The following is a 17,858-nucleotide window of genomic DNA, read 5'->3' on the forward strand; positions in this document are numbered from 1 at the left end:
TACTCTTAAAATTATCTCTTTTATTTTCCCAGGAAAAAATAAAAACCTTAAGCAATGCTTTTCTAAATGTTGGGGAGGGGATAAAATGTATCTATTGGTAGAACCGACCTCTACCTACTCTGCAGGTAGGGTGCTTTGTATTGGTTCAAGCAGAGAATTATTGGTGATTTCCCTTGTTTAAGGACCACTGAATGACATCAACAAAGAACTATACGAGGGTCTCGATTTGCTACTGATTAAAAAATAATAATTAAACAGTGATTGAAAATAACCACGTATACCCATCACGCTCTTAAGTCACCAACGGCTACTGCAGATAAATGCCTATTATTTTTGGAATAGGTGTTCAATAAAAATCATAGCCCCAAATCACACATCGATATGAGCCATGGATATACAAGCCTCATGGTTGAACCCAAGCTGATCCGATCTAATTCGCCCGTTTATCGTGAATATTCTCTAAAATATCCCAGAACGCCACTGTTCTGCCAAAATGAATGATTTGATATAGTCCAGAAGGTTATCAAGCACTTGTGAACACCTGATAGGAAAATCGAACCACGCCCTTCAATTTTTTCCATGTCTCCCAAAACTTTCGATAGGCTCTTACTTATGATCACGGCGAAGTCAGCCCTGGAGATGAAGCAAGCGTTTCATAAAGCGAGAGGAATCAATATTTTGATGACGATATGTGACAAGCTACTCTAATCATCGCGCCTGATTGGCCGAGAGTTCAGTTGCGAGCACCAATCACTGACAAAAAAAAAAAAAAACACTTCATGAAACTCTGCCCTGGGTTTGAGATCGTCATGCAGACTTTAGTCACCCTTGACTTAGATCGCAACGAAGGTTTCCATGGTGACCTTGACCGTGCTATATAGGATCTACTGTCCAGTCTGCTGGCTGGTCATGAGATCCCGTGCATGATTCCACAAAATTAATGAGGCCATGGGAATGGTTGTTATAGAGATTGAGCGGAGGAAGGTAGGGCGTGAGAAAGGGAGGGGTCGGGGAGAAAGGGCGACTATATTATTTTGCGCTTTTATCAGAACACTCACGAACATTTTTAATCATGATTAAAAGAAACCAAAGAGACATACAGCGAGAGAGAGAGAGGGAGAGAGAGGGGGGGGGGAGAAGAGAAAGGGGCGAATCGGATAAAACTTAACACACATACACACATCATTAAAAAATGAGATTTTATAAAAAAGTGATAACGAAAGAAAGTGTAAAGATGTCCCATATTTATCAAGGATAAGATTTCGAAAAGAAAAGTAATTGGAACCATGTAGCTTCACTAATAACAGTTGTTCATCCTTCCTATGAAGGCATAATTCATTTATCCACCACGGTGATTTAGTTAACACCCATATCCGTCTACGGGAAATCCCCTGGGAAACATTTACTTTGCAATTTACACCCATAGCTTAATTCAACAGTTGAAATCCCCAGGAGACAATTGCTGAGACAGTAACGGTTGTCATCTGGATGCATCATGATGACGTCATGACAACCATTCATTTTGTTCAATTAACATGATTAAACTGTCGTCTAATTCGTTTGTTGAAATAAATCATTTAACTGTGGGTTGCGTGGCCTTAGAGAGGCGTCAATGTAAGCGTGCATGCTGGAGGAATTTGAGGAGAAAACAAATGTTTTTTTTTTTAAGATTTTCTCACAGAAACCTTACTTGTCAGAGTTTATTTTTTATATTGTTAGCTAGTTATAACCAGTTTCATCCATTGATGAAATTTCGTAGAATTCCAGCAATCAAAAATATTTTACACGGGAAATGTTAAATATGACACTTCATTGTCACTTTCGATTCATATGAGAAGAAATGTATATCTATTTTTAATATTTATAACGGGGATCTATCAGAATATAAGGAAACAAACCTCCACACACCGAACAAAAATAAAATCGTTGCAAACCTCAGTCCGTCATGAAGAAAAATTATAGAAATTAAATAGATTTTTGTGTCCTTTAAAGTATCAAAGATTAATTTATACTACATCAGCATGATGAAACTCCAAAGCATCCTTTATCCTCATTGATATCGAAGTTCAGACCATAAAGAAATGCACTTTAAAAATCTATGAATCTGGGTCATAGAAAGATAAGTCTAGGTCAGATACAGAAAAAATGCTTGTATTCGACATAAGTCTGTCCTTCGACGTTCATCTCAATTTATCTACATCTTCCATAATTGCATCATATTGGCAGAATTATAGTTTGATTTTCTCCAAAGACCAAGGTTTAACGATTAACCTCGATGATGTGTACCCTATTAATCTTGATTGGAGAAATTCGAATATTTGGGTTGAAACACACAATATTTGGGACGTCTATTATCAAATCGAGTGATACCACCCATCGCTGCTTGTCTGCACACAATCTTCGTGCAGAATGCTAAACATGGTTAGATCATAAGATAAAATACTGCAATATATCCTCCAAACAAAAAGACAGTCATCACACACACATTTAAAATGGACTTCATGGGAGATGGGGGGGGGGGAGGATAGTCAATACTATATACGCGACCAAACGGTTTCAAAACCACCATAAGCATGTATTTTTTCATTTGGCAATACAAAGTAAATATCCTTTTCCTCTTAAAGAACTGTGAACCCGATAAAAGATGCCCACAATCGAGGGCTTTTATATCGCAGGAAATTGACGGAAACCAAACGAACCTGGGGAAAAGGATACCCTTACATGCGAATATATATGCATCTTTTCTCTAAAATCATTAGAAACAATATATCAATAAATGTTTGACACCCTAAACGCGCCACATGCTACCATTTAAACGAGTTTTTCTCTTGGTCGTATGTGTGTACACCAATATAGTAAAGTGCCCCCCCCCCCCCCCATCGGCGCAATACTGGATTCATATATCACTTTGATTTGTGTGAGAATATATACATATAACTCATTTCACAACAATGGGACATTTCATGTGACAATGTGTGGCTAATATGTAGCTTTCCAGAAGCTAAAAAGATAGAGGACAATATATATACACATATATATATATATATATATATATATATATATATATTTGTCAGCAGAGGGCAGAACACTCACAGTCATGCAAGATGGATATGTTGATGATTCCTCGTCTAATTATGATTTCACCATTGATTTCCCCTTTATTTTAAATATTATCAATGTGATTAGGGAGAATGAATGCAGGTTGCCTTAACTTGTAACAGTTTTACAAAATGAAGGGGGTCGCCCGATCGCACCTATTGATATTTCACTGTCATATACCATTATCATGACCGTGATCATGGCCACGACTTCTCATTTTTTAAACTCAGTTTTCATTGCCCCTCCTCTATGTGTAGACGGACATATATCCTAAATGGTATAACAAGTAGGATATCCAGGGCACAGATCTGACTCAGGCACGCCAGAGTTGAAATATGATTGAATATATTTGGATTTCTAGCCCAATTTATTTGATCTAACTGAAGTCCCGTCGAGGTGGTCTAAGGATTATGGTCCAGATGACTTCATCGAGTTTTGCAAGTGTTTATGTGGGTCACCGTGACAAGAGCACGATTCCACTTCAGCCGAAGATTTAAAGTGAGGCAGAAAAGTTTGATTGAATCTTGAAGTTTTGCAGGGTTATGGTCTATGAAGAGGCCGCATTTGCCTTTTATTTTATTTAGTGCATATGTCTTATTAACATCTTAATTATCATGCTTATTGTCTCTGTTCATGTTATAGTAGATTTTGCCGCAAACGCACGATAGTCGGGATGTATATTAAAGCAAAATCCATGCACGCAGGATTTTTTTCACAGAAGGAATAACACACAATGTTCACAAATATATACAACCAGGGAGCGAAGCGATTGAGTAGGTTACGAAAGCTTTCCCTAATATGTTTGTTTTCAAATTGAAATGGTTGGATAGTTTTTAGGGCACGATTTTTGGAAAAATATCTGCGAAAACTTGCAGTAAAAAAGCGGGTTTTTAATAATTCTGGGGGCCATTGTCGCGCCCCTACCCCCGCTGCCTACGACCATTGCGAAATCACCATATACGTACCGATACAATAATAATTAAAAAAAACCAGACAATTAAGAAAAGTAAAGAAGAAAATAAGAAAATAAGAAAAAGAAGATGGGGAAGGGAAAAAAAAAGGAAAAAAGAGAGAAAATCGCAGAAGAAAATGGTAGAAAAAAAGAGGCATTTAATGGTATGATATATTTTTGGGTGAGGGTTTGAATGCAAAACTTACACTATTAAAAATAATTTAAACAACGCTGTTTACTATGTGAATCGCACAGTAGTTGTTCAAACATTTTAAACAAGTGTTTAAAATCTATCTTAAACGACAAAGTTTAAATTCAAATATTCAATAATTTAAGCATGGTTGTTTACGATTTTAAACACTTGTTTAAACTGTTTAAACAACCACAGTGCAATTCACATAATAAAGAGCGTTGTGTAAATTATTTTAAACAGTGTAGTATCATGCAGGTTCCCGTTTCATAAAGACTTAATAATAATAACAAATGATTAATATCTTTAACAAGTTTGCTATCATTCAATCAAATTGAATGATTCCAGTATAGCTTTAAACGGTTATTGCATGTTTGTTTTAATAACAAAGTTTAATGAAACAGGTCCCAATAATAAAGTACTCAAGATGGAAACGCCATCAACATCCACAGCAGGACGTTATTGCGATCTCCAGTATCCCCCCACCCCTAAACAGAAAAGAGGTGTGGTGAAAAAAAATGTTTAGTTTGGACTTCTTTGTGTGTACAGTATGATGACATGACTATGACTGAATGTTTACAATAGAATGATGGTACGGATAAACATTGAGGTAGTATACATGAGTGACACAAGATTGGATCATTTATCACTCTCAAACATTTGATTTAAAAATCAAGGATGAATATTCCATTAACGTGGAGTGCTCATGGACACCCCCCCCCCCCCCAAAAAAAAGAGGAAATACAAATACCTCAAAATAGGACATTTTGATAGTCAATTATTATTTTTTTAGTTGTGTTGACAGTATATATATATATATTTTTTTTTTTGGGGGGGGGTCCAAAGGTCGACTGGTTTGTAGACGAGAGCGAAATTTTTGGCAAACTGCCCCCCCCCCCCTAAAAAAAATACTTGCGCGGCCTTTTCTTAGGTCTGTGCAATTCAATTGAATGTCGCACTAATAATTACGCATTAATAAGAACTGCCAGTTGATGGATTATTAAAGATAATTAATGAATCTCATTTTGTTATGATTTTTTCTTTCAATTTTGCATATGCGAAGAAAAGTACTCTTTCAAAACTGACCAAAATATTCAATACATTTCAACCTGCAAAGGCTCATGGAAATGGATTAATTCTTCAGACTCATAATGATATCTGACACTAATAACTATGTACTTCATCATTATTTCCATAGAAATGGATCTCTGTCTAAATGCATGGTCTCAAATGAGATTGAGGAACAAGTGAACCAGGGAACACTTCTCTGAGTGAACATAATCTCCGATCGACAGATTTGATTCAAGAATGAAATGTTTCTACATTTGGTTTGAGAAGATCGTGCATGTATTCGTTGAATAGTGATATAAAGTCATAAAAATATCATTGAGGAGAGAATATCAAAATGATCGAGGTCATCTTCTTGAACGAATATCATAGCAATATTTATGATGGAAATTCGCTGTCTACTTCTGATTAAAACTGTACCGACCCTTTCTTGGAAATTACAAATAGAATCTTCTTCATAATGATACATCGTTTTGAGTCGAACAATTTATTTTGAGGTCACATTTGTCTCTGTTGTTTAATTGTGCATTTGACTTTGTGATAGTAGAGTGCAAGGTGTTTGACTTACAATCTCAAGCATCAGATATTGATACGGGTGAATCATTTCAAGTGTGCTACTGTGATTATTTGTTTTGTTTAATGTTTGTGTATTACAGATGTGAAGACTTATTTTTTTAAATCTTTTTTAAATCAACAGATGCAATTATTATAGTAATTGTCATAAGATGACAAAATTGTTCAGATCCCATGTCCATTTTTTCAAAATGAAACTTAAAGATCCACCTCTACCTCTTCGTCCTAACCAATAACGTTCGGAAGTTCAAAGTTCTATACATGTATAATTACCTTGTTATAATTAAGTCTTGATATCAACAGAAAGATATCTTGGTCCACTTTACCTGTTTGAAAGCGACTCTCCTGGCAGGAGATTGAGGCCCTCTTCCGTAACGGTTGCAGCCTCTTCGATCAGGGCGCCGGGCTCGTTGAGCAGGGCAGCGACCACGGGTAAGACAAGGGCAAGCCGACACAGCAGAGAGATTCGAACGTGTAACACGGGAATTTGAAGAGAAATCATCTTAAAATCAGTAAATACTCCTAAAATCTCCACTGAAGTATATCCTTGTTATGATTCCGTTTGATGGACATCTGTATGGAATATGAATAGGGGGATGAAGTTTTGAAAATCAAGTTATTGTTATTCGAAAATGAAGCGTTGAATCTTCTTGCATGGAGAGAGAAGAGCGGAAAGGGGCTTTATTCGTCATAACCCTAACATCGAGCTGCTCTTTCTTCTCCTCGCTGCATAGTACACGTGCCCTCCCTGTCTAGTCTCAGCGGTACCTCGATGATGTTCAATAACCCAATAGACCACCCAGAATACCAGAAGACATTGTCTGAACTCCACCCAACGTAGCAACAAATTATCTTGTGATTGACAAGAGAGGGAGAATGGAAAGGGAAAGAGAGGGAGAGAGAAAAAGAAAACATGGGGAAACAAATAGAGTAAAGGTAGACATAGACAGACAAAGGGAGAGGGAGAGAAAAAGCCCCCTCCCCTCACAATGAGGAAAAAACACAATTTACAAAATATAACACCAGGTTTTGCATGAAACAGAGATTCAAATGATTACCACTTGTTAATACTACCTTTCTGACTAAATAGAATAATATTCACATCCCACCAGTGTGTCCTATATCAGAGTACAGAGAACAATCAAGATTTATTACAATTTCAATTCTCCGGGAGCTTCAATCCTATAGCGACAATGCAATGTCAAATTTGATTAAGGAATAATTGTCTCCGCATCCCGTCCACGATGAGGGTTATATTAATATTACCAGACTGTGTCCTTTATTGGCCTTTCGTTGAGCACAGCGAGCATTATGTGTTCAATACATCTGTCGTTTCGTGTATTGATAAACGCACTATAGTAATAGTTATTGATTATATGTTTGTTTTATTATAGGGAAATGATTTTCCAGTTTTCATTAATCTTTAGTGGATTTGAAATTACATGAGAGTTAATAGATAACGAATAAAACGGATATATAATTTCTGATCGAATCAAGTCAAATATATTTTAAAATATTATTCGACCCATTGCCATTTGAAATAAAAAATAATAAAATAATAATAATAATTGTATGGTGCGTAATACAGGTGTTTCTAAGCGCTCGGTATCTTACCGGGGAAAATAAAAATGTAGTCTAAATAATGAACAAAAATACCAAACCCAAATTTCACAAAGTGTTTCAGGTTTCAACACTTAAAATTTTGCGATATGGTTGTGACACTTTATCTTGTAGGGTCAAGCGAAAGGTTATCACATTTGATTTACAATGCCTATTGTTGTCTATAAGCGTTCCCTCATACGACCAACAAACTACTTGTACATTATCCATTGGCGTGTGTAACGGTTTGGGACATTGCCAAGATCATGTCACTTTCAGATTTCGATAATTCGTGCAAAAATTCATAGTTCACAAATATCAAGCCGGCTCGACCGGAATTTATTAATACCCCTCCCCTTTCCCCAACCGAGTTATCACGCTTATAATCTCATGCAAGGAGCACACCCAGAGACGAAGCACTTTAAAGGACAAGTCCACCCCAACAAAAAAATTAATTCGAATAAAAAGAGGAAAATCAAACAAGCATAACACTGAAAATTTCATAAAAATCGGATGTAAAATAAGAGAGTTTTGATATTTTAAAGTTTTGCTTAATTTCACAAAACAGTTATATTCACATCTTGATCGGTATGCAAATGAGGAGACTGATGACGTCATCCACTAACTATTTATTTTGTATTTTATTATATGAAATATGAAGTATTCAAATTTTCTCCTCATTGTCAAGTGAAGCAACGATTAATTCCTCCCTGAGCATGTGGAATTAGCATTGTTTAATACCATACAGTTCAGTCAAGTTGGTCCTTATTGCCAAATCTGTAAAAAATGAAATATTGTATAATTCAAACAATAAAAAACAAAACAAATTAGTGAGGGACATCATCGACTGTCTCATTAATTTTGTATGCCACTGAAATGTGCATATCACTGTCTTGCGAAAAATAAGCGAAACTATAAAATGTCATAACTTTCTTATTTTACATCCGATTTTGATGAAATTTTCAGTGTTATGTTAGTTTAATTTTACTCTATTTATTCAAATCAACATTTTTCTGGGGTGAACTTGACCCTTAAAGACCATTGAGACGACTCCAACGAGTGGGCTCATTCTGGATATATTTTTAAAAGGTTATGAAGATATCTGGAAAATATTAAAAACGAGAACTATGTATTAACATCACCATCGTTATTCTTATTATCATTGATTACTTATTTATTTACATATTTATTTATTCATTTATTTATCTATTTATTTATTATTTTCATTATTACTATTATCATGTTTATCATTATTATTACTACCATTATGAATATGATTATTAGTATTCTTCTTATGATTATTATAATTAATACCGTTGTTATTATTATTACTAAACAGCTATATAGCTATTTCACCTAAACGACTTAATTGTAAGTGGTCAGAAAACGACATTACTTATTTGTTAGCTAGGCAGACACGACTTTTTCTCTCTAACCCATAGTTGAATATTATTATTATTTGTAACAAATATGTAATAAAATGGAAAACATAATCTCTTACGTATGTACTGGATATTTGAGAGAGAGAGTTGCGAATTGGGTTTAATTGAGTATCGTGAGGTTGGAAGGTATATTGTTCAAAGATATTCTTTACGAGCTCATTTGAAAATATAGGTAGAAAAAGGTTGCAACAAATTAAATCTGTTGTTTAATAATCTATAGATAATTATGTAAGAGTTTTTTTCTCAAATTTATGTCAATAATTCAGAACTCATTTTGAACCTATATTAACAGGCGATGATTCCAGGTCTGTTATGTTAACTCTATCTATTTTCTCTTACTTTTCAAGCACAAGTGAGTTTTATTATCCTTTGGATTTTTAACTTTTAATTAAACTACCCGAACAATTTAGCTTGGAATGATAACAGATAGAAATGAATGGTGAAAATCAGGAAAACAAGAAAAGGAGAAATCGATAGTTAGATAGAGAGAGAGAAAGAGAGAGAGGGGGAGAGAGGCGGGGCCGCGGGGGGGGGGGGGGGCTATCTAGCTTGAGTAGAGTAATGAAAGAATATATTAAGAAGGAACGAAATACCTACAAATGACAATTTACATGCCCAGTATATGAAAGGAAACAACAAACCATTAAAAAAATATATATATTATAACGATTTGGATGCGAAAATGTGTTCTCTTCTTAACACCTATACCTTCAGAATAATAAGAAAAGAAAAGAACGAAGTCATCAAATTCACGAGTGTTGTGAAACATATCTGAAAGATAGCAAGAGGAGGAAGGAAAAGAGATTTGACCGAGAGTTAATGAGGATGCTGACAAACGCGGGAGATGTCCTGACAGATTTTGGAAGACAAGTTGGAACAACTGACATATCATCTAAGGACATGATATCTCTCTCTCTCCGGTAACGCTAAAAGTTTTGTCATGAATGAATAGAATACTGTTTGATGTTACTTCTCAAATCTTTATTTACTTTGCAGCTAATTAGTGTGTCAATTTTATGTGTTTTTATATTATTCCATAGTAGTGAGTTTTGAAAGCATGCAAATTAAATAAGTGAAGAAAGAGTGCTGCTATATATAACAGGATCAGATTCACCCACTCCCCTCGAGAATGATAAAAAAGAGGGAAGGGGATGGAAGGAATGAATTTAAAAAAAGAAAAAGAGGAAGAAAGACAGGAGAATGAGAGAAGAGTAAAGAAGGAAGAAAGAAAGAAATTTAAAGAAAGGCGGATAGAAGGGAAAATGAAAAGAAGAGCATGAAGAAATGAGAAAAGGAGAGATAATGAATAAAATAGAAGCGAAGAAATTTCAGAGCAACAGAGATAAGCAGACGGAGACGGAGAGAGGGGGTGGAAGGAATAGGAAGCAGGATATACTGCAATGTTACTTTTTCAACATACACATAGGCGATTCAATGCTATAAAATGCAATCATTTATCATGGAATGAAAACAGGTGAATGGGAGAGAATAACCAATACACAGGACGAGGCTGAATTGTTGTTCTCACCTCAAAACGCTGGTTACCCTTTATTCTAAATGAGGGTACACACTGGAAAGGACATATTGACCTCCATTTAACCGTCTCACAAACTAGTTTCCTATCAAAAGAAATAATATCTCAGTCTCAGACGATAATTTTGAAATGACGACAAAAGCTTCAATGTAAAAACCCGGCCTCATGGTATGGACTGGATAAAGCTTGGCAAGTACGTCTTATGGCTATTTATGCGCTGGTTGTACAGCAGGGCAACCATAATGACATCAGCTCTTGGCGTACCTCTAAACCAACCGCTTTTTATTCTTTCTTTAATTGGCTTCCGACTCGACGTATTTGCTCACGTTATTATGACAAGTATTTAAACACACTGTGCAAAGAAACTAGATACTCCATATGCTCCGGGTTCTAGACCTGATAAACCCCAAACTTGAATGTTGTAGTGGGTTTGTGGGTTGTTCGGCTGAAGAAGGTTGTGTTTCTGAAGTGCTGGGGGAAGTTGTTTTGCTCATTTCTCGAGTGTTTAGATCAAACAGAATTGCATTCCTCATGGGAGTGTTTAACTAAGGTACGCCACATTCTCTCATTTTCTCAACCTTACTAAAGGCCAGAGTGGGTTTGTTAATAATTCTTTCTTCAGCTTATGCTTTAGCTTGGTTGGAAAAAGATAACAATTTTCATTTACTTATATGGCTCAGAGCCCCCCTCCCCGAAAAAAAGTGAGAAGATACTATTATCAGAATAGGAAAAAACGGAAGTAAAAGCAGAAGCTTTTCAAAATGAGAAAATTCTAAAACAAACTGAAATATCAGGGAATTTCCAAAAGAATCATGCAATATAATCATTGAGATATAATGCGATATTCCTCTTTCTGTTCTCTTTTAATTAATGGTTAAGGATGATAAAGACATGGATCCGGCCTCTAATTTGTATATAACAGCACAATTCAAACCTTTAAAGTCTGACATAATATTAAGAAAGGAGCTAGGGCGAGGCATATATATATCTAAGATTTTGTGCGTTTTGGTCAGTCTAGATTCTATTCTTGGAATCCCTACATAATATAACACGATACAACAAATGGTTTCTTGGAATTAATGAAAACTTTCGAAACTCCTCGAAACTTCTGAATATGAAGGGGAATGGGAGCACTTTAAACAACTGGCATTGAACAGAAGCGGTTGTTGACATTTACAATTAATGACTACTAATCAGTCTAATGTGTCAGTTCAGAAATTGACATGATTCTTGTGTTTATTTCATAATTAAATGGTATACGGCAACTTAAAAAAATACGAATATTGTATTGTGCAGCTAAATCACCATTTTTTTTTCACTGTAATTTTATTATAAGTTTTCTTTGAATATTCCTGTGATTGAATCAGAGTCATACTCACCAGATTCAGAGAGAATAAATCCACGACGAATGGGTCACAGTTCCAAATGTAAACTTTTGTTGCAGTGCAGCTATGAAAAACAACCACAAAGTTGTGAATAAGAAGACATCATGGACAGGAAATTAACGGGGGAAATACATGATATTCTCCTTAGTCCTTGGTGAAAACGGTGATGAAACCGAGGTTCGTTTCAAGAGTGTGCTTGGGAATAGTAGTATCACTTATATGAATTCAAGGTAATCGTCTTTAACATGGATTTAATTCAAAGTCGTCTCCCATTCAGACACCTCGGCTAATCCTCCACCTACAAACATACACAATGACAACTGTATTTCTCTGTCTTCTTGTTTACTCCATGCAGTAATACAACTCACTTAGACTGCCAGAGCAAAGGACAGCCGAGTCCTTTCCACAAGATTTCTCTCCGACTTACGAGAATTCACTGAGGCGTCTTCAAAGAGGTTTTGTTCGGGACGATTTGAACGACGGGGCCTGTTGATAAGTCCATCCAAGATTTCTTCTTAAAATCTTGACAGAAGTCATTTGGAAGTTTTCTTTCAGCTAAAAAACAGCCTTTATGGCCTTGGAGGGGCTCCAAATCTGAAGAGAGGGATCTATATAGCTGTGTACGTTTGTGGGAAGGGGGTAAGTATTGACGAAGGCGTGGATGTTCTGCGAGCGAACTGAATTCATTGTTCGAGCTGACGGCGAAAGGTCCCGTACCGGTGGGCCACGTCTGATGTAAACATGTTAAGCCGGGCCCGGATTTAGATCGAGGATTGTACATTAAAGGAGGAGTCTACACTTCACCCCCAAAATCCACTTCAACATTGTGTCCACAACTTCCCGTGGTCAGTTTTATGACCAAATACTATGATAAATCACAGTGAAACAATAGGCCTAGCTACCAATTGCCGACAGCCGGTCTACTGTTGGCGAAAAAAGTACAAATTTCCACTTCTTCATAGGTAACTGATGGACATTGGAATATTCACTTAAGGTCAAGTCCACCCCAGGAAAATGATGATTTTATTCAATAGAGAAATATCAAACAAGCATATCGCTGAAAATTTCATCAAAATCAGATGTAAAATAAGAAAGTTATGACAATTTAAAGTTTCGCTTATTTTTCACAAAACGGTAATGTGCACAACTCAGTGACATGCAAATGAGAGAGTCGATGATGTCCCTCACTCACTATTTATTTTATATTTTATTGTTTGAATTGTACAGTATTTCAATTTTCACAAATTTGACAATAAGGATCAACTTTACTGAACAATAAAATGTTAAAACAATGGTAATACCACATGTTCAGGGAGGAATAAAACTTTGTTTTACAGGACAAAGGGGAGAAAATGGGAATATTTCATATAATAAAATACAAAAGAAATAGTGAGTGATGTCATCAGTCCCCCCATTGGCATACTGACATGGATGTGAATATATAAACTGTTTTGTGAAATTAAGCGAAACTTAAAAATGTCATAACTTTCTTATTTTACATCCGATTTTGGTGAAATTTTCAGTGCTTGTTTGATTTTTCTCTTTATATTTAAAATCAACTTTTTGTTGTTGTGGACTTGTCCTTTAAAGTCTGAATATTTGTTTTAACTCCTTTCCTTATGTTAGCTGTAATTGACGGTACTAGTGGTGGATTTAGGCGATGCCCCCATCCTTCAACTCGAATAAAAAGGGAAATAAAAAGCGGAAACAACAGAAAGAGAAACAAATATTCAAGTCCACTTCATGTCACTGACCGTACGCCTAACTTTAAACTGAAATTTAAATGTAGGCCCCAATGTTGGAATGTTTCATAAATATAAAAAATGACATTTTTCACAGTTGATTGCACGCTCTATTGCTCACATTTTCCCTTCGCTGCAATATCATGTTAAATGATAAAAGTTCCATTGTTGAAAACAGCAAACTTCTTCTTGGTTGCTAAGCTCCGGCCCCTCCGGCTCAAATACCACCAACAACCTTCACTATGTTCACTCAATTTCCATGTATATTTTTGTTGGTTTAAAATGCTACATTTTTTCTGCTAAAAAAATAGATTGTCTAGTTCGGTCGCTGCGCTCACTTGCTCATAATCCCTTCACAAAAAATATTGGTGAAGGTTTGAGGAAACTCCATCAAAGATTAAGAAAGTTATTAGAACTTTTAAGTTTTTGATTTGTGTTGTCATATACTAGCAGCTGCCCCATATATGATATAAAATGCATGAATTTCAATTTTCTAATGGTTCATGATGACTAAAATATTTTTTTCTTTCAGGAGCGGATGTGATTTCTTTGTTGATATACTGAAGGTACAATGAAGGTACAAATTTCAATTTTTTGAAAAAATGAAATTTTATTGATTTTTTTATAAAAAGTTACGATACATGGAAAGCTGCTCGTATATATGACGTCATAAATAAAATTAATAATTTAAATCCTAACAGCTTTTTTATTGATCTTTGATGGATTTTCCTAAAATGTTCACCATGATTTTTTTCTTGCTATTTTACAATAAAATTTTTGTCAGGGTGAATTTCACTTTAATTTTTCTTGGTCTCCTTTTGCAAGACGACGTTTACCCTGTGCAGGCAGCGTTCATGTTGGTTCTTCGGCCTATGTCAACAGAACGGGTTCAGGTGAAAATACACACAGACGAAGAGTAAGCAATCTTCAATGGAGTATGAAACAAAATATAACAAAAGAAGAGGTAAGAAAGAAGGATGGTGGCGATACTGAATGGGGTATCTAGATTTCTGTGAAGTCAAGAAACTGAATGGGAGAGAAATGGAAAGTGCGAAGAAATTAGGGGTAGGGGGGGGGGGCAAACTTGAAAATGCTAGAAGACCCTCCAGATTAAGGTGGGGGAAATGGAGATTGGATGCAAGATCGAGTCATGATTAGAGAGAGAAAAGAGAGAGAGAGAGAGAGAAGTGTGAAAAGAAGAAAATAGACATAGGAGAAAGTAATGATTAATAACCAGACGCAGTGCCAAGGGAATGGGGGGGGGGGGGGGCGCGGACGATTGCTCGATTTGCCTTCAAGACTAGTATTCAAAAAGGAGAAAGAAAAAACATTAAAAAGTACACAATGGTAGACAAAAGGAAAAAAATTAATAAGATTCTGTGTAGTTTAAACCTAAAATAGCATTATCAGTCATTTGTCATGAAAAAATGACGCCATCTTGCTCCCACAAAATACCTTGACACCATCCATGAAAATAATGCTGAAAAAAACTTAATAAGCGCTTTCTCTTTTTTTTCGACGCGGTACCCTTGAAAGTTAAGGAACTGTTGGTTTTCGAATTCTGCTTGATATTATTTATAACACATCGTCCATTATCTTAGTATTTTAAGTAAGCAAACAATATATCAATCACTCCACTTTGTCTAGCAGAGTAAGGTTTACTTAGAAGGTGGTAGAGAGAAAGTGACTCATTACCACGTAATTATGGTCTACCAATGTTTGACATCAAGAGATGAACGACCCAATTGTGAAAGTCACAAGAAAGTCATTTATCAAACAGCTTTCCTACGTATCGAATGTTAAAAAATAAATGAAAAGTCATTTTCTCAGAAAAGTTTAAATTGTCTTTACTGTACCTTCAGTATATTAATAGACCAATCATTTCACACCTGTTCCTAAAAAGAAAACAGAAATAAGCCATCACGAACCATTAAAAAATTGAAATTTATGCATTTTATATTAAATAACATACGGGCAGCTGCTCGTTTATGACGTCACAGATCCAAAACTTAAAGTTCTAATAACTTTCTTAATCTTTAATGGATTTCCTCAAACCTACACCAATAATTTATTATGTTTTTGATATTTTTATAACAAACTTTACTTCAGGGTGAACTTCCACTTTAAGCGAGAAAGTGTGTGAGCGATAAAAAGAAAATGAGATACTTTTGTTTATGGCAATTTATGGAATCCCTACAGATCATTTTTTTTTTCCGAGAATTCTTTTTGAAAACCTCAAAAACTCTTAAGAAACTTCTGATAATCGATCCAAAAATCGAAATGAAAGTGTTATCGAAACAGAGGTAACATCAGCCTTTGATAGGCTCGGTGAGTGAATTGCAGGGGCGGATGCAGCATTCGCAAATAGGGTTGGGGGCGAAAAAATATTTTCTTCCACATTTTCCCCTCAATTTTGTTGGTATTTTTGAAGGGGGTAGTCCCAACAGTTACTTCTTAGCCTCACCTTGTTATTCACTCGTCTTCATCTTATTTTTCCCATTTTCTTTCTTCTCCTCTCATTTCCCTCTTTTGTATGCGTCGCCAATAGAGGGGGCTGCGGCACCTTCGGCCCCCTGGAACAGCCTATTATCTAGATTTATATCATTTCTCCCCCCTCGCGCCCGGGGGATCACTTACATTGACGAGTGGATACCATGCGCGACCGCGTCCAAAAAAAAAACACGTAAAAAGGATGTCTTTTTAAAGATAGGACACGTTACGTACGTAACGTAATAAGGGTGTCAAAAACACTAAGATAATGAAAAAAGGGTATCGATTTCGCTAAGAAAGCTACGTGTTTAGGGGCAAATTTGCGAGGGTAAAAAGACTAAAATGTTTTATAAAGTAAAGTATGTAATTTTTGCCCCAACAGTCAACACTACATGTTAAGAGTCTGATTTGCGCGACTGAGGAGTGGGAGGTGCAGGGGGCCGTACTAAACCCAATGATAAAGGTAAAACCGACGTCCGTGATATACAGTGCGTATCAAAAAAAAGTTTACACTTTGAAAAAGCCCTGGGAATTAAAAAATATACAACATGTGGGTAAATTTTTCACATATAATTTTGGGTTTGGGTCTCATCTATCCAATAAAATTAAAAGTTTTGACAGAATGTTACACTTGAGTGAGCATTGTCCATTTTTGTAAAACTTGCAGAAATCTGTTTGCGCAGAAATGCTCGTTTTCACGCTGTGTCAAGGGAAAAATCAAACTTACCCTGCGAAGCATTTCTCGTACATTTCCCTTGCACTTTTAGTCAATTGAAATAAAATGGATACACTCAAGCATTTTGTAACAATTTTGCCACCCAATTTGAAATTTCAACACTTAGTAAGCACAACCTCTACCCTTTTTGTGCCAGCTGGATCTGAGGACATAACTAAATCTAAACAAAAGTTTATATCAGACATCTCCAGCATTTTTTCACTAAGTTTTTATCATTTAAAGTGGGTTTACATTTCATTTTCATATACTTGTTTCTCCACACTTTTTCCCAGCTTGACAATGATTAACAAAATGAAAATCAAGCCTAAGCCATTTCATGTAAATCACAGCTTAGTGTAAAGCAAATATCGTCACGATGGCCTCGGTGTGTGGGGCGCATTGCACTCTTTGAAGTGTTTTGGGCAAAGAAACAAGTTAAAAAGGTAAAAGATATCTTTTACTAGCTAAATTCCACGTGTTCTTCATGATTAAGGTCTACTTTTATTCGCATAACTTTTTCAAATATTTTTCGACAGTTATATCGCCATTTGCTTAAATTGATCTGTACCAATGTTAAGATGTGGAAAAATCTTCAGGATATTACAAATGTATAATTTTACAGGATTTTTTCTAAGTGTAAACTTTTTTTTGATACGCACTGTATAACAATTAAAATATCGCTATACTTGTTTAGGGGTTCAATTCAGGGAATACTTGCCAGGGGTATCGTTTTGTTTCCAATACTTGTTAAGGGTAGGGTTTCACACGCCAATACTTGTTAAGGGGTGCATTTTCAGAATATAGAAAATACTTGTTTATGGTACTTTTCGGGACCCATGGTCGCGCATGGTATCCACTCGTCAATGGCTGCTATTATTTCAAGCTTTCAGCTTACGATATCTGGCCTCTGCATTTAAATTTTTTTTATTGTTTACATGAATTGTCTATATCTACTTAACTACTATACAATTGTCACCTTTGTAACTTGATCATTATGTTTGTTTGATTTTATATCATTGTTATAAATTTGTAATTTTGATTTATTAATAAATGCAGAAATACCTGCTTA

At 35.6% G+C, this 17,858-nt stretch overlaps 1 long non-coding RNA gene across 1 annotated transcript; it reads right to left on the reverse strand.

Moving 5' to 3' along the window:
• Positions 1-6,208: 6,208 nt before the first annotated feature.
• On the reverse strand, positions 6,209-12,532 carry LOC129270520 (uncharacterized). Its single transcript, XR_008585548.2, has 2 exons — positions 11,837-12,532; positions 6,209-6,455 (listed from the first exon to the last, which is right to left on the reverse strand). It is a non-coding gene; the product is annotated as an uncharacterized LOC129270520 (long non-coding RNA).
• Between the last annotated feature and the right edge of the window lie 5,326 nt (positions 12,533-17,858).

This window comes from Lytechinus pictus, chromosome 2, assembly GCF_037042905.1.
Source record: "Lytechinus pictus isolate F3 Inbred chromosome 2, Lp3.0, whole genome shotgun sequence".
NCBI lineage: Eukaryota > Metazoa > Echinodermata > Echinoidea > Temnopleuroida > Toxopneustidae > Lytechinus > Lytechinus pictus.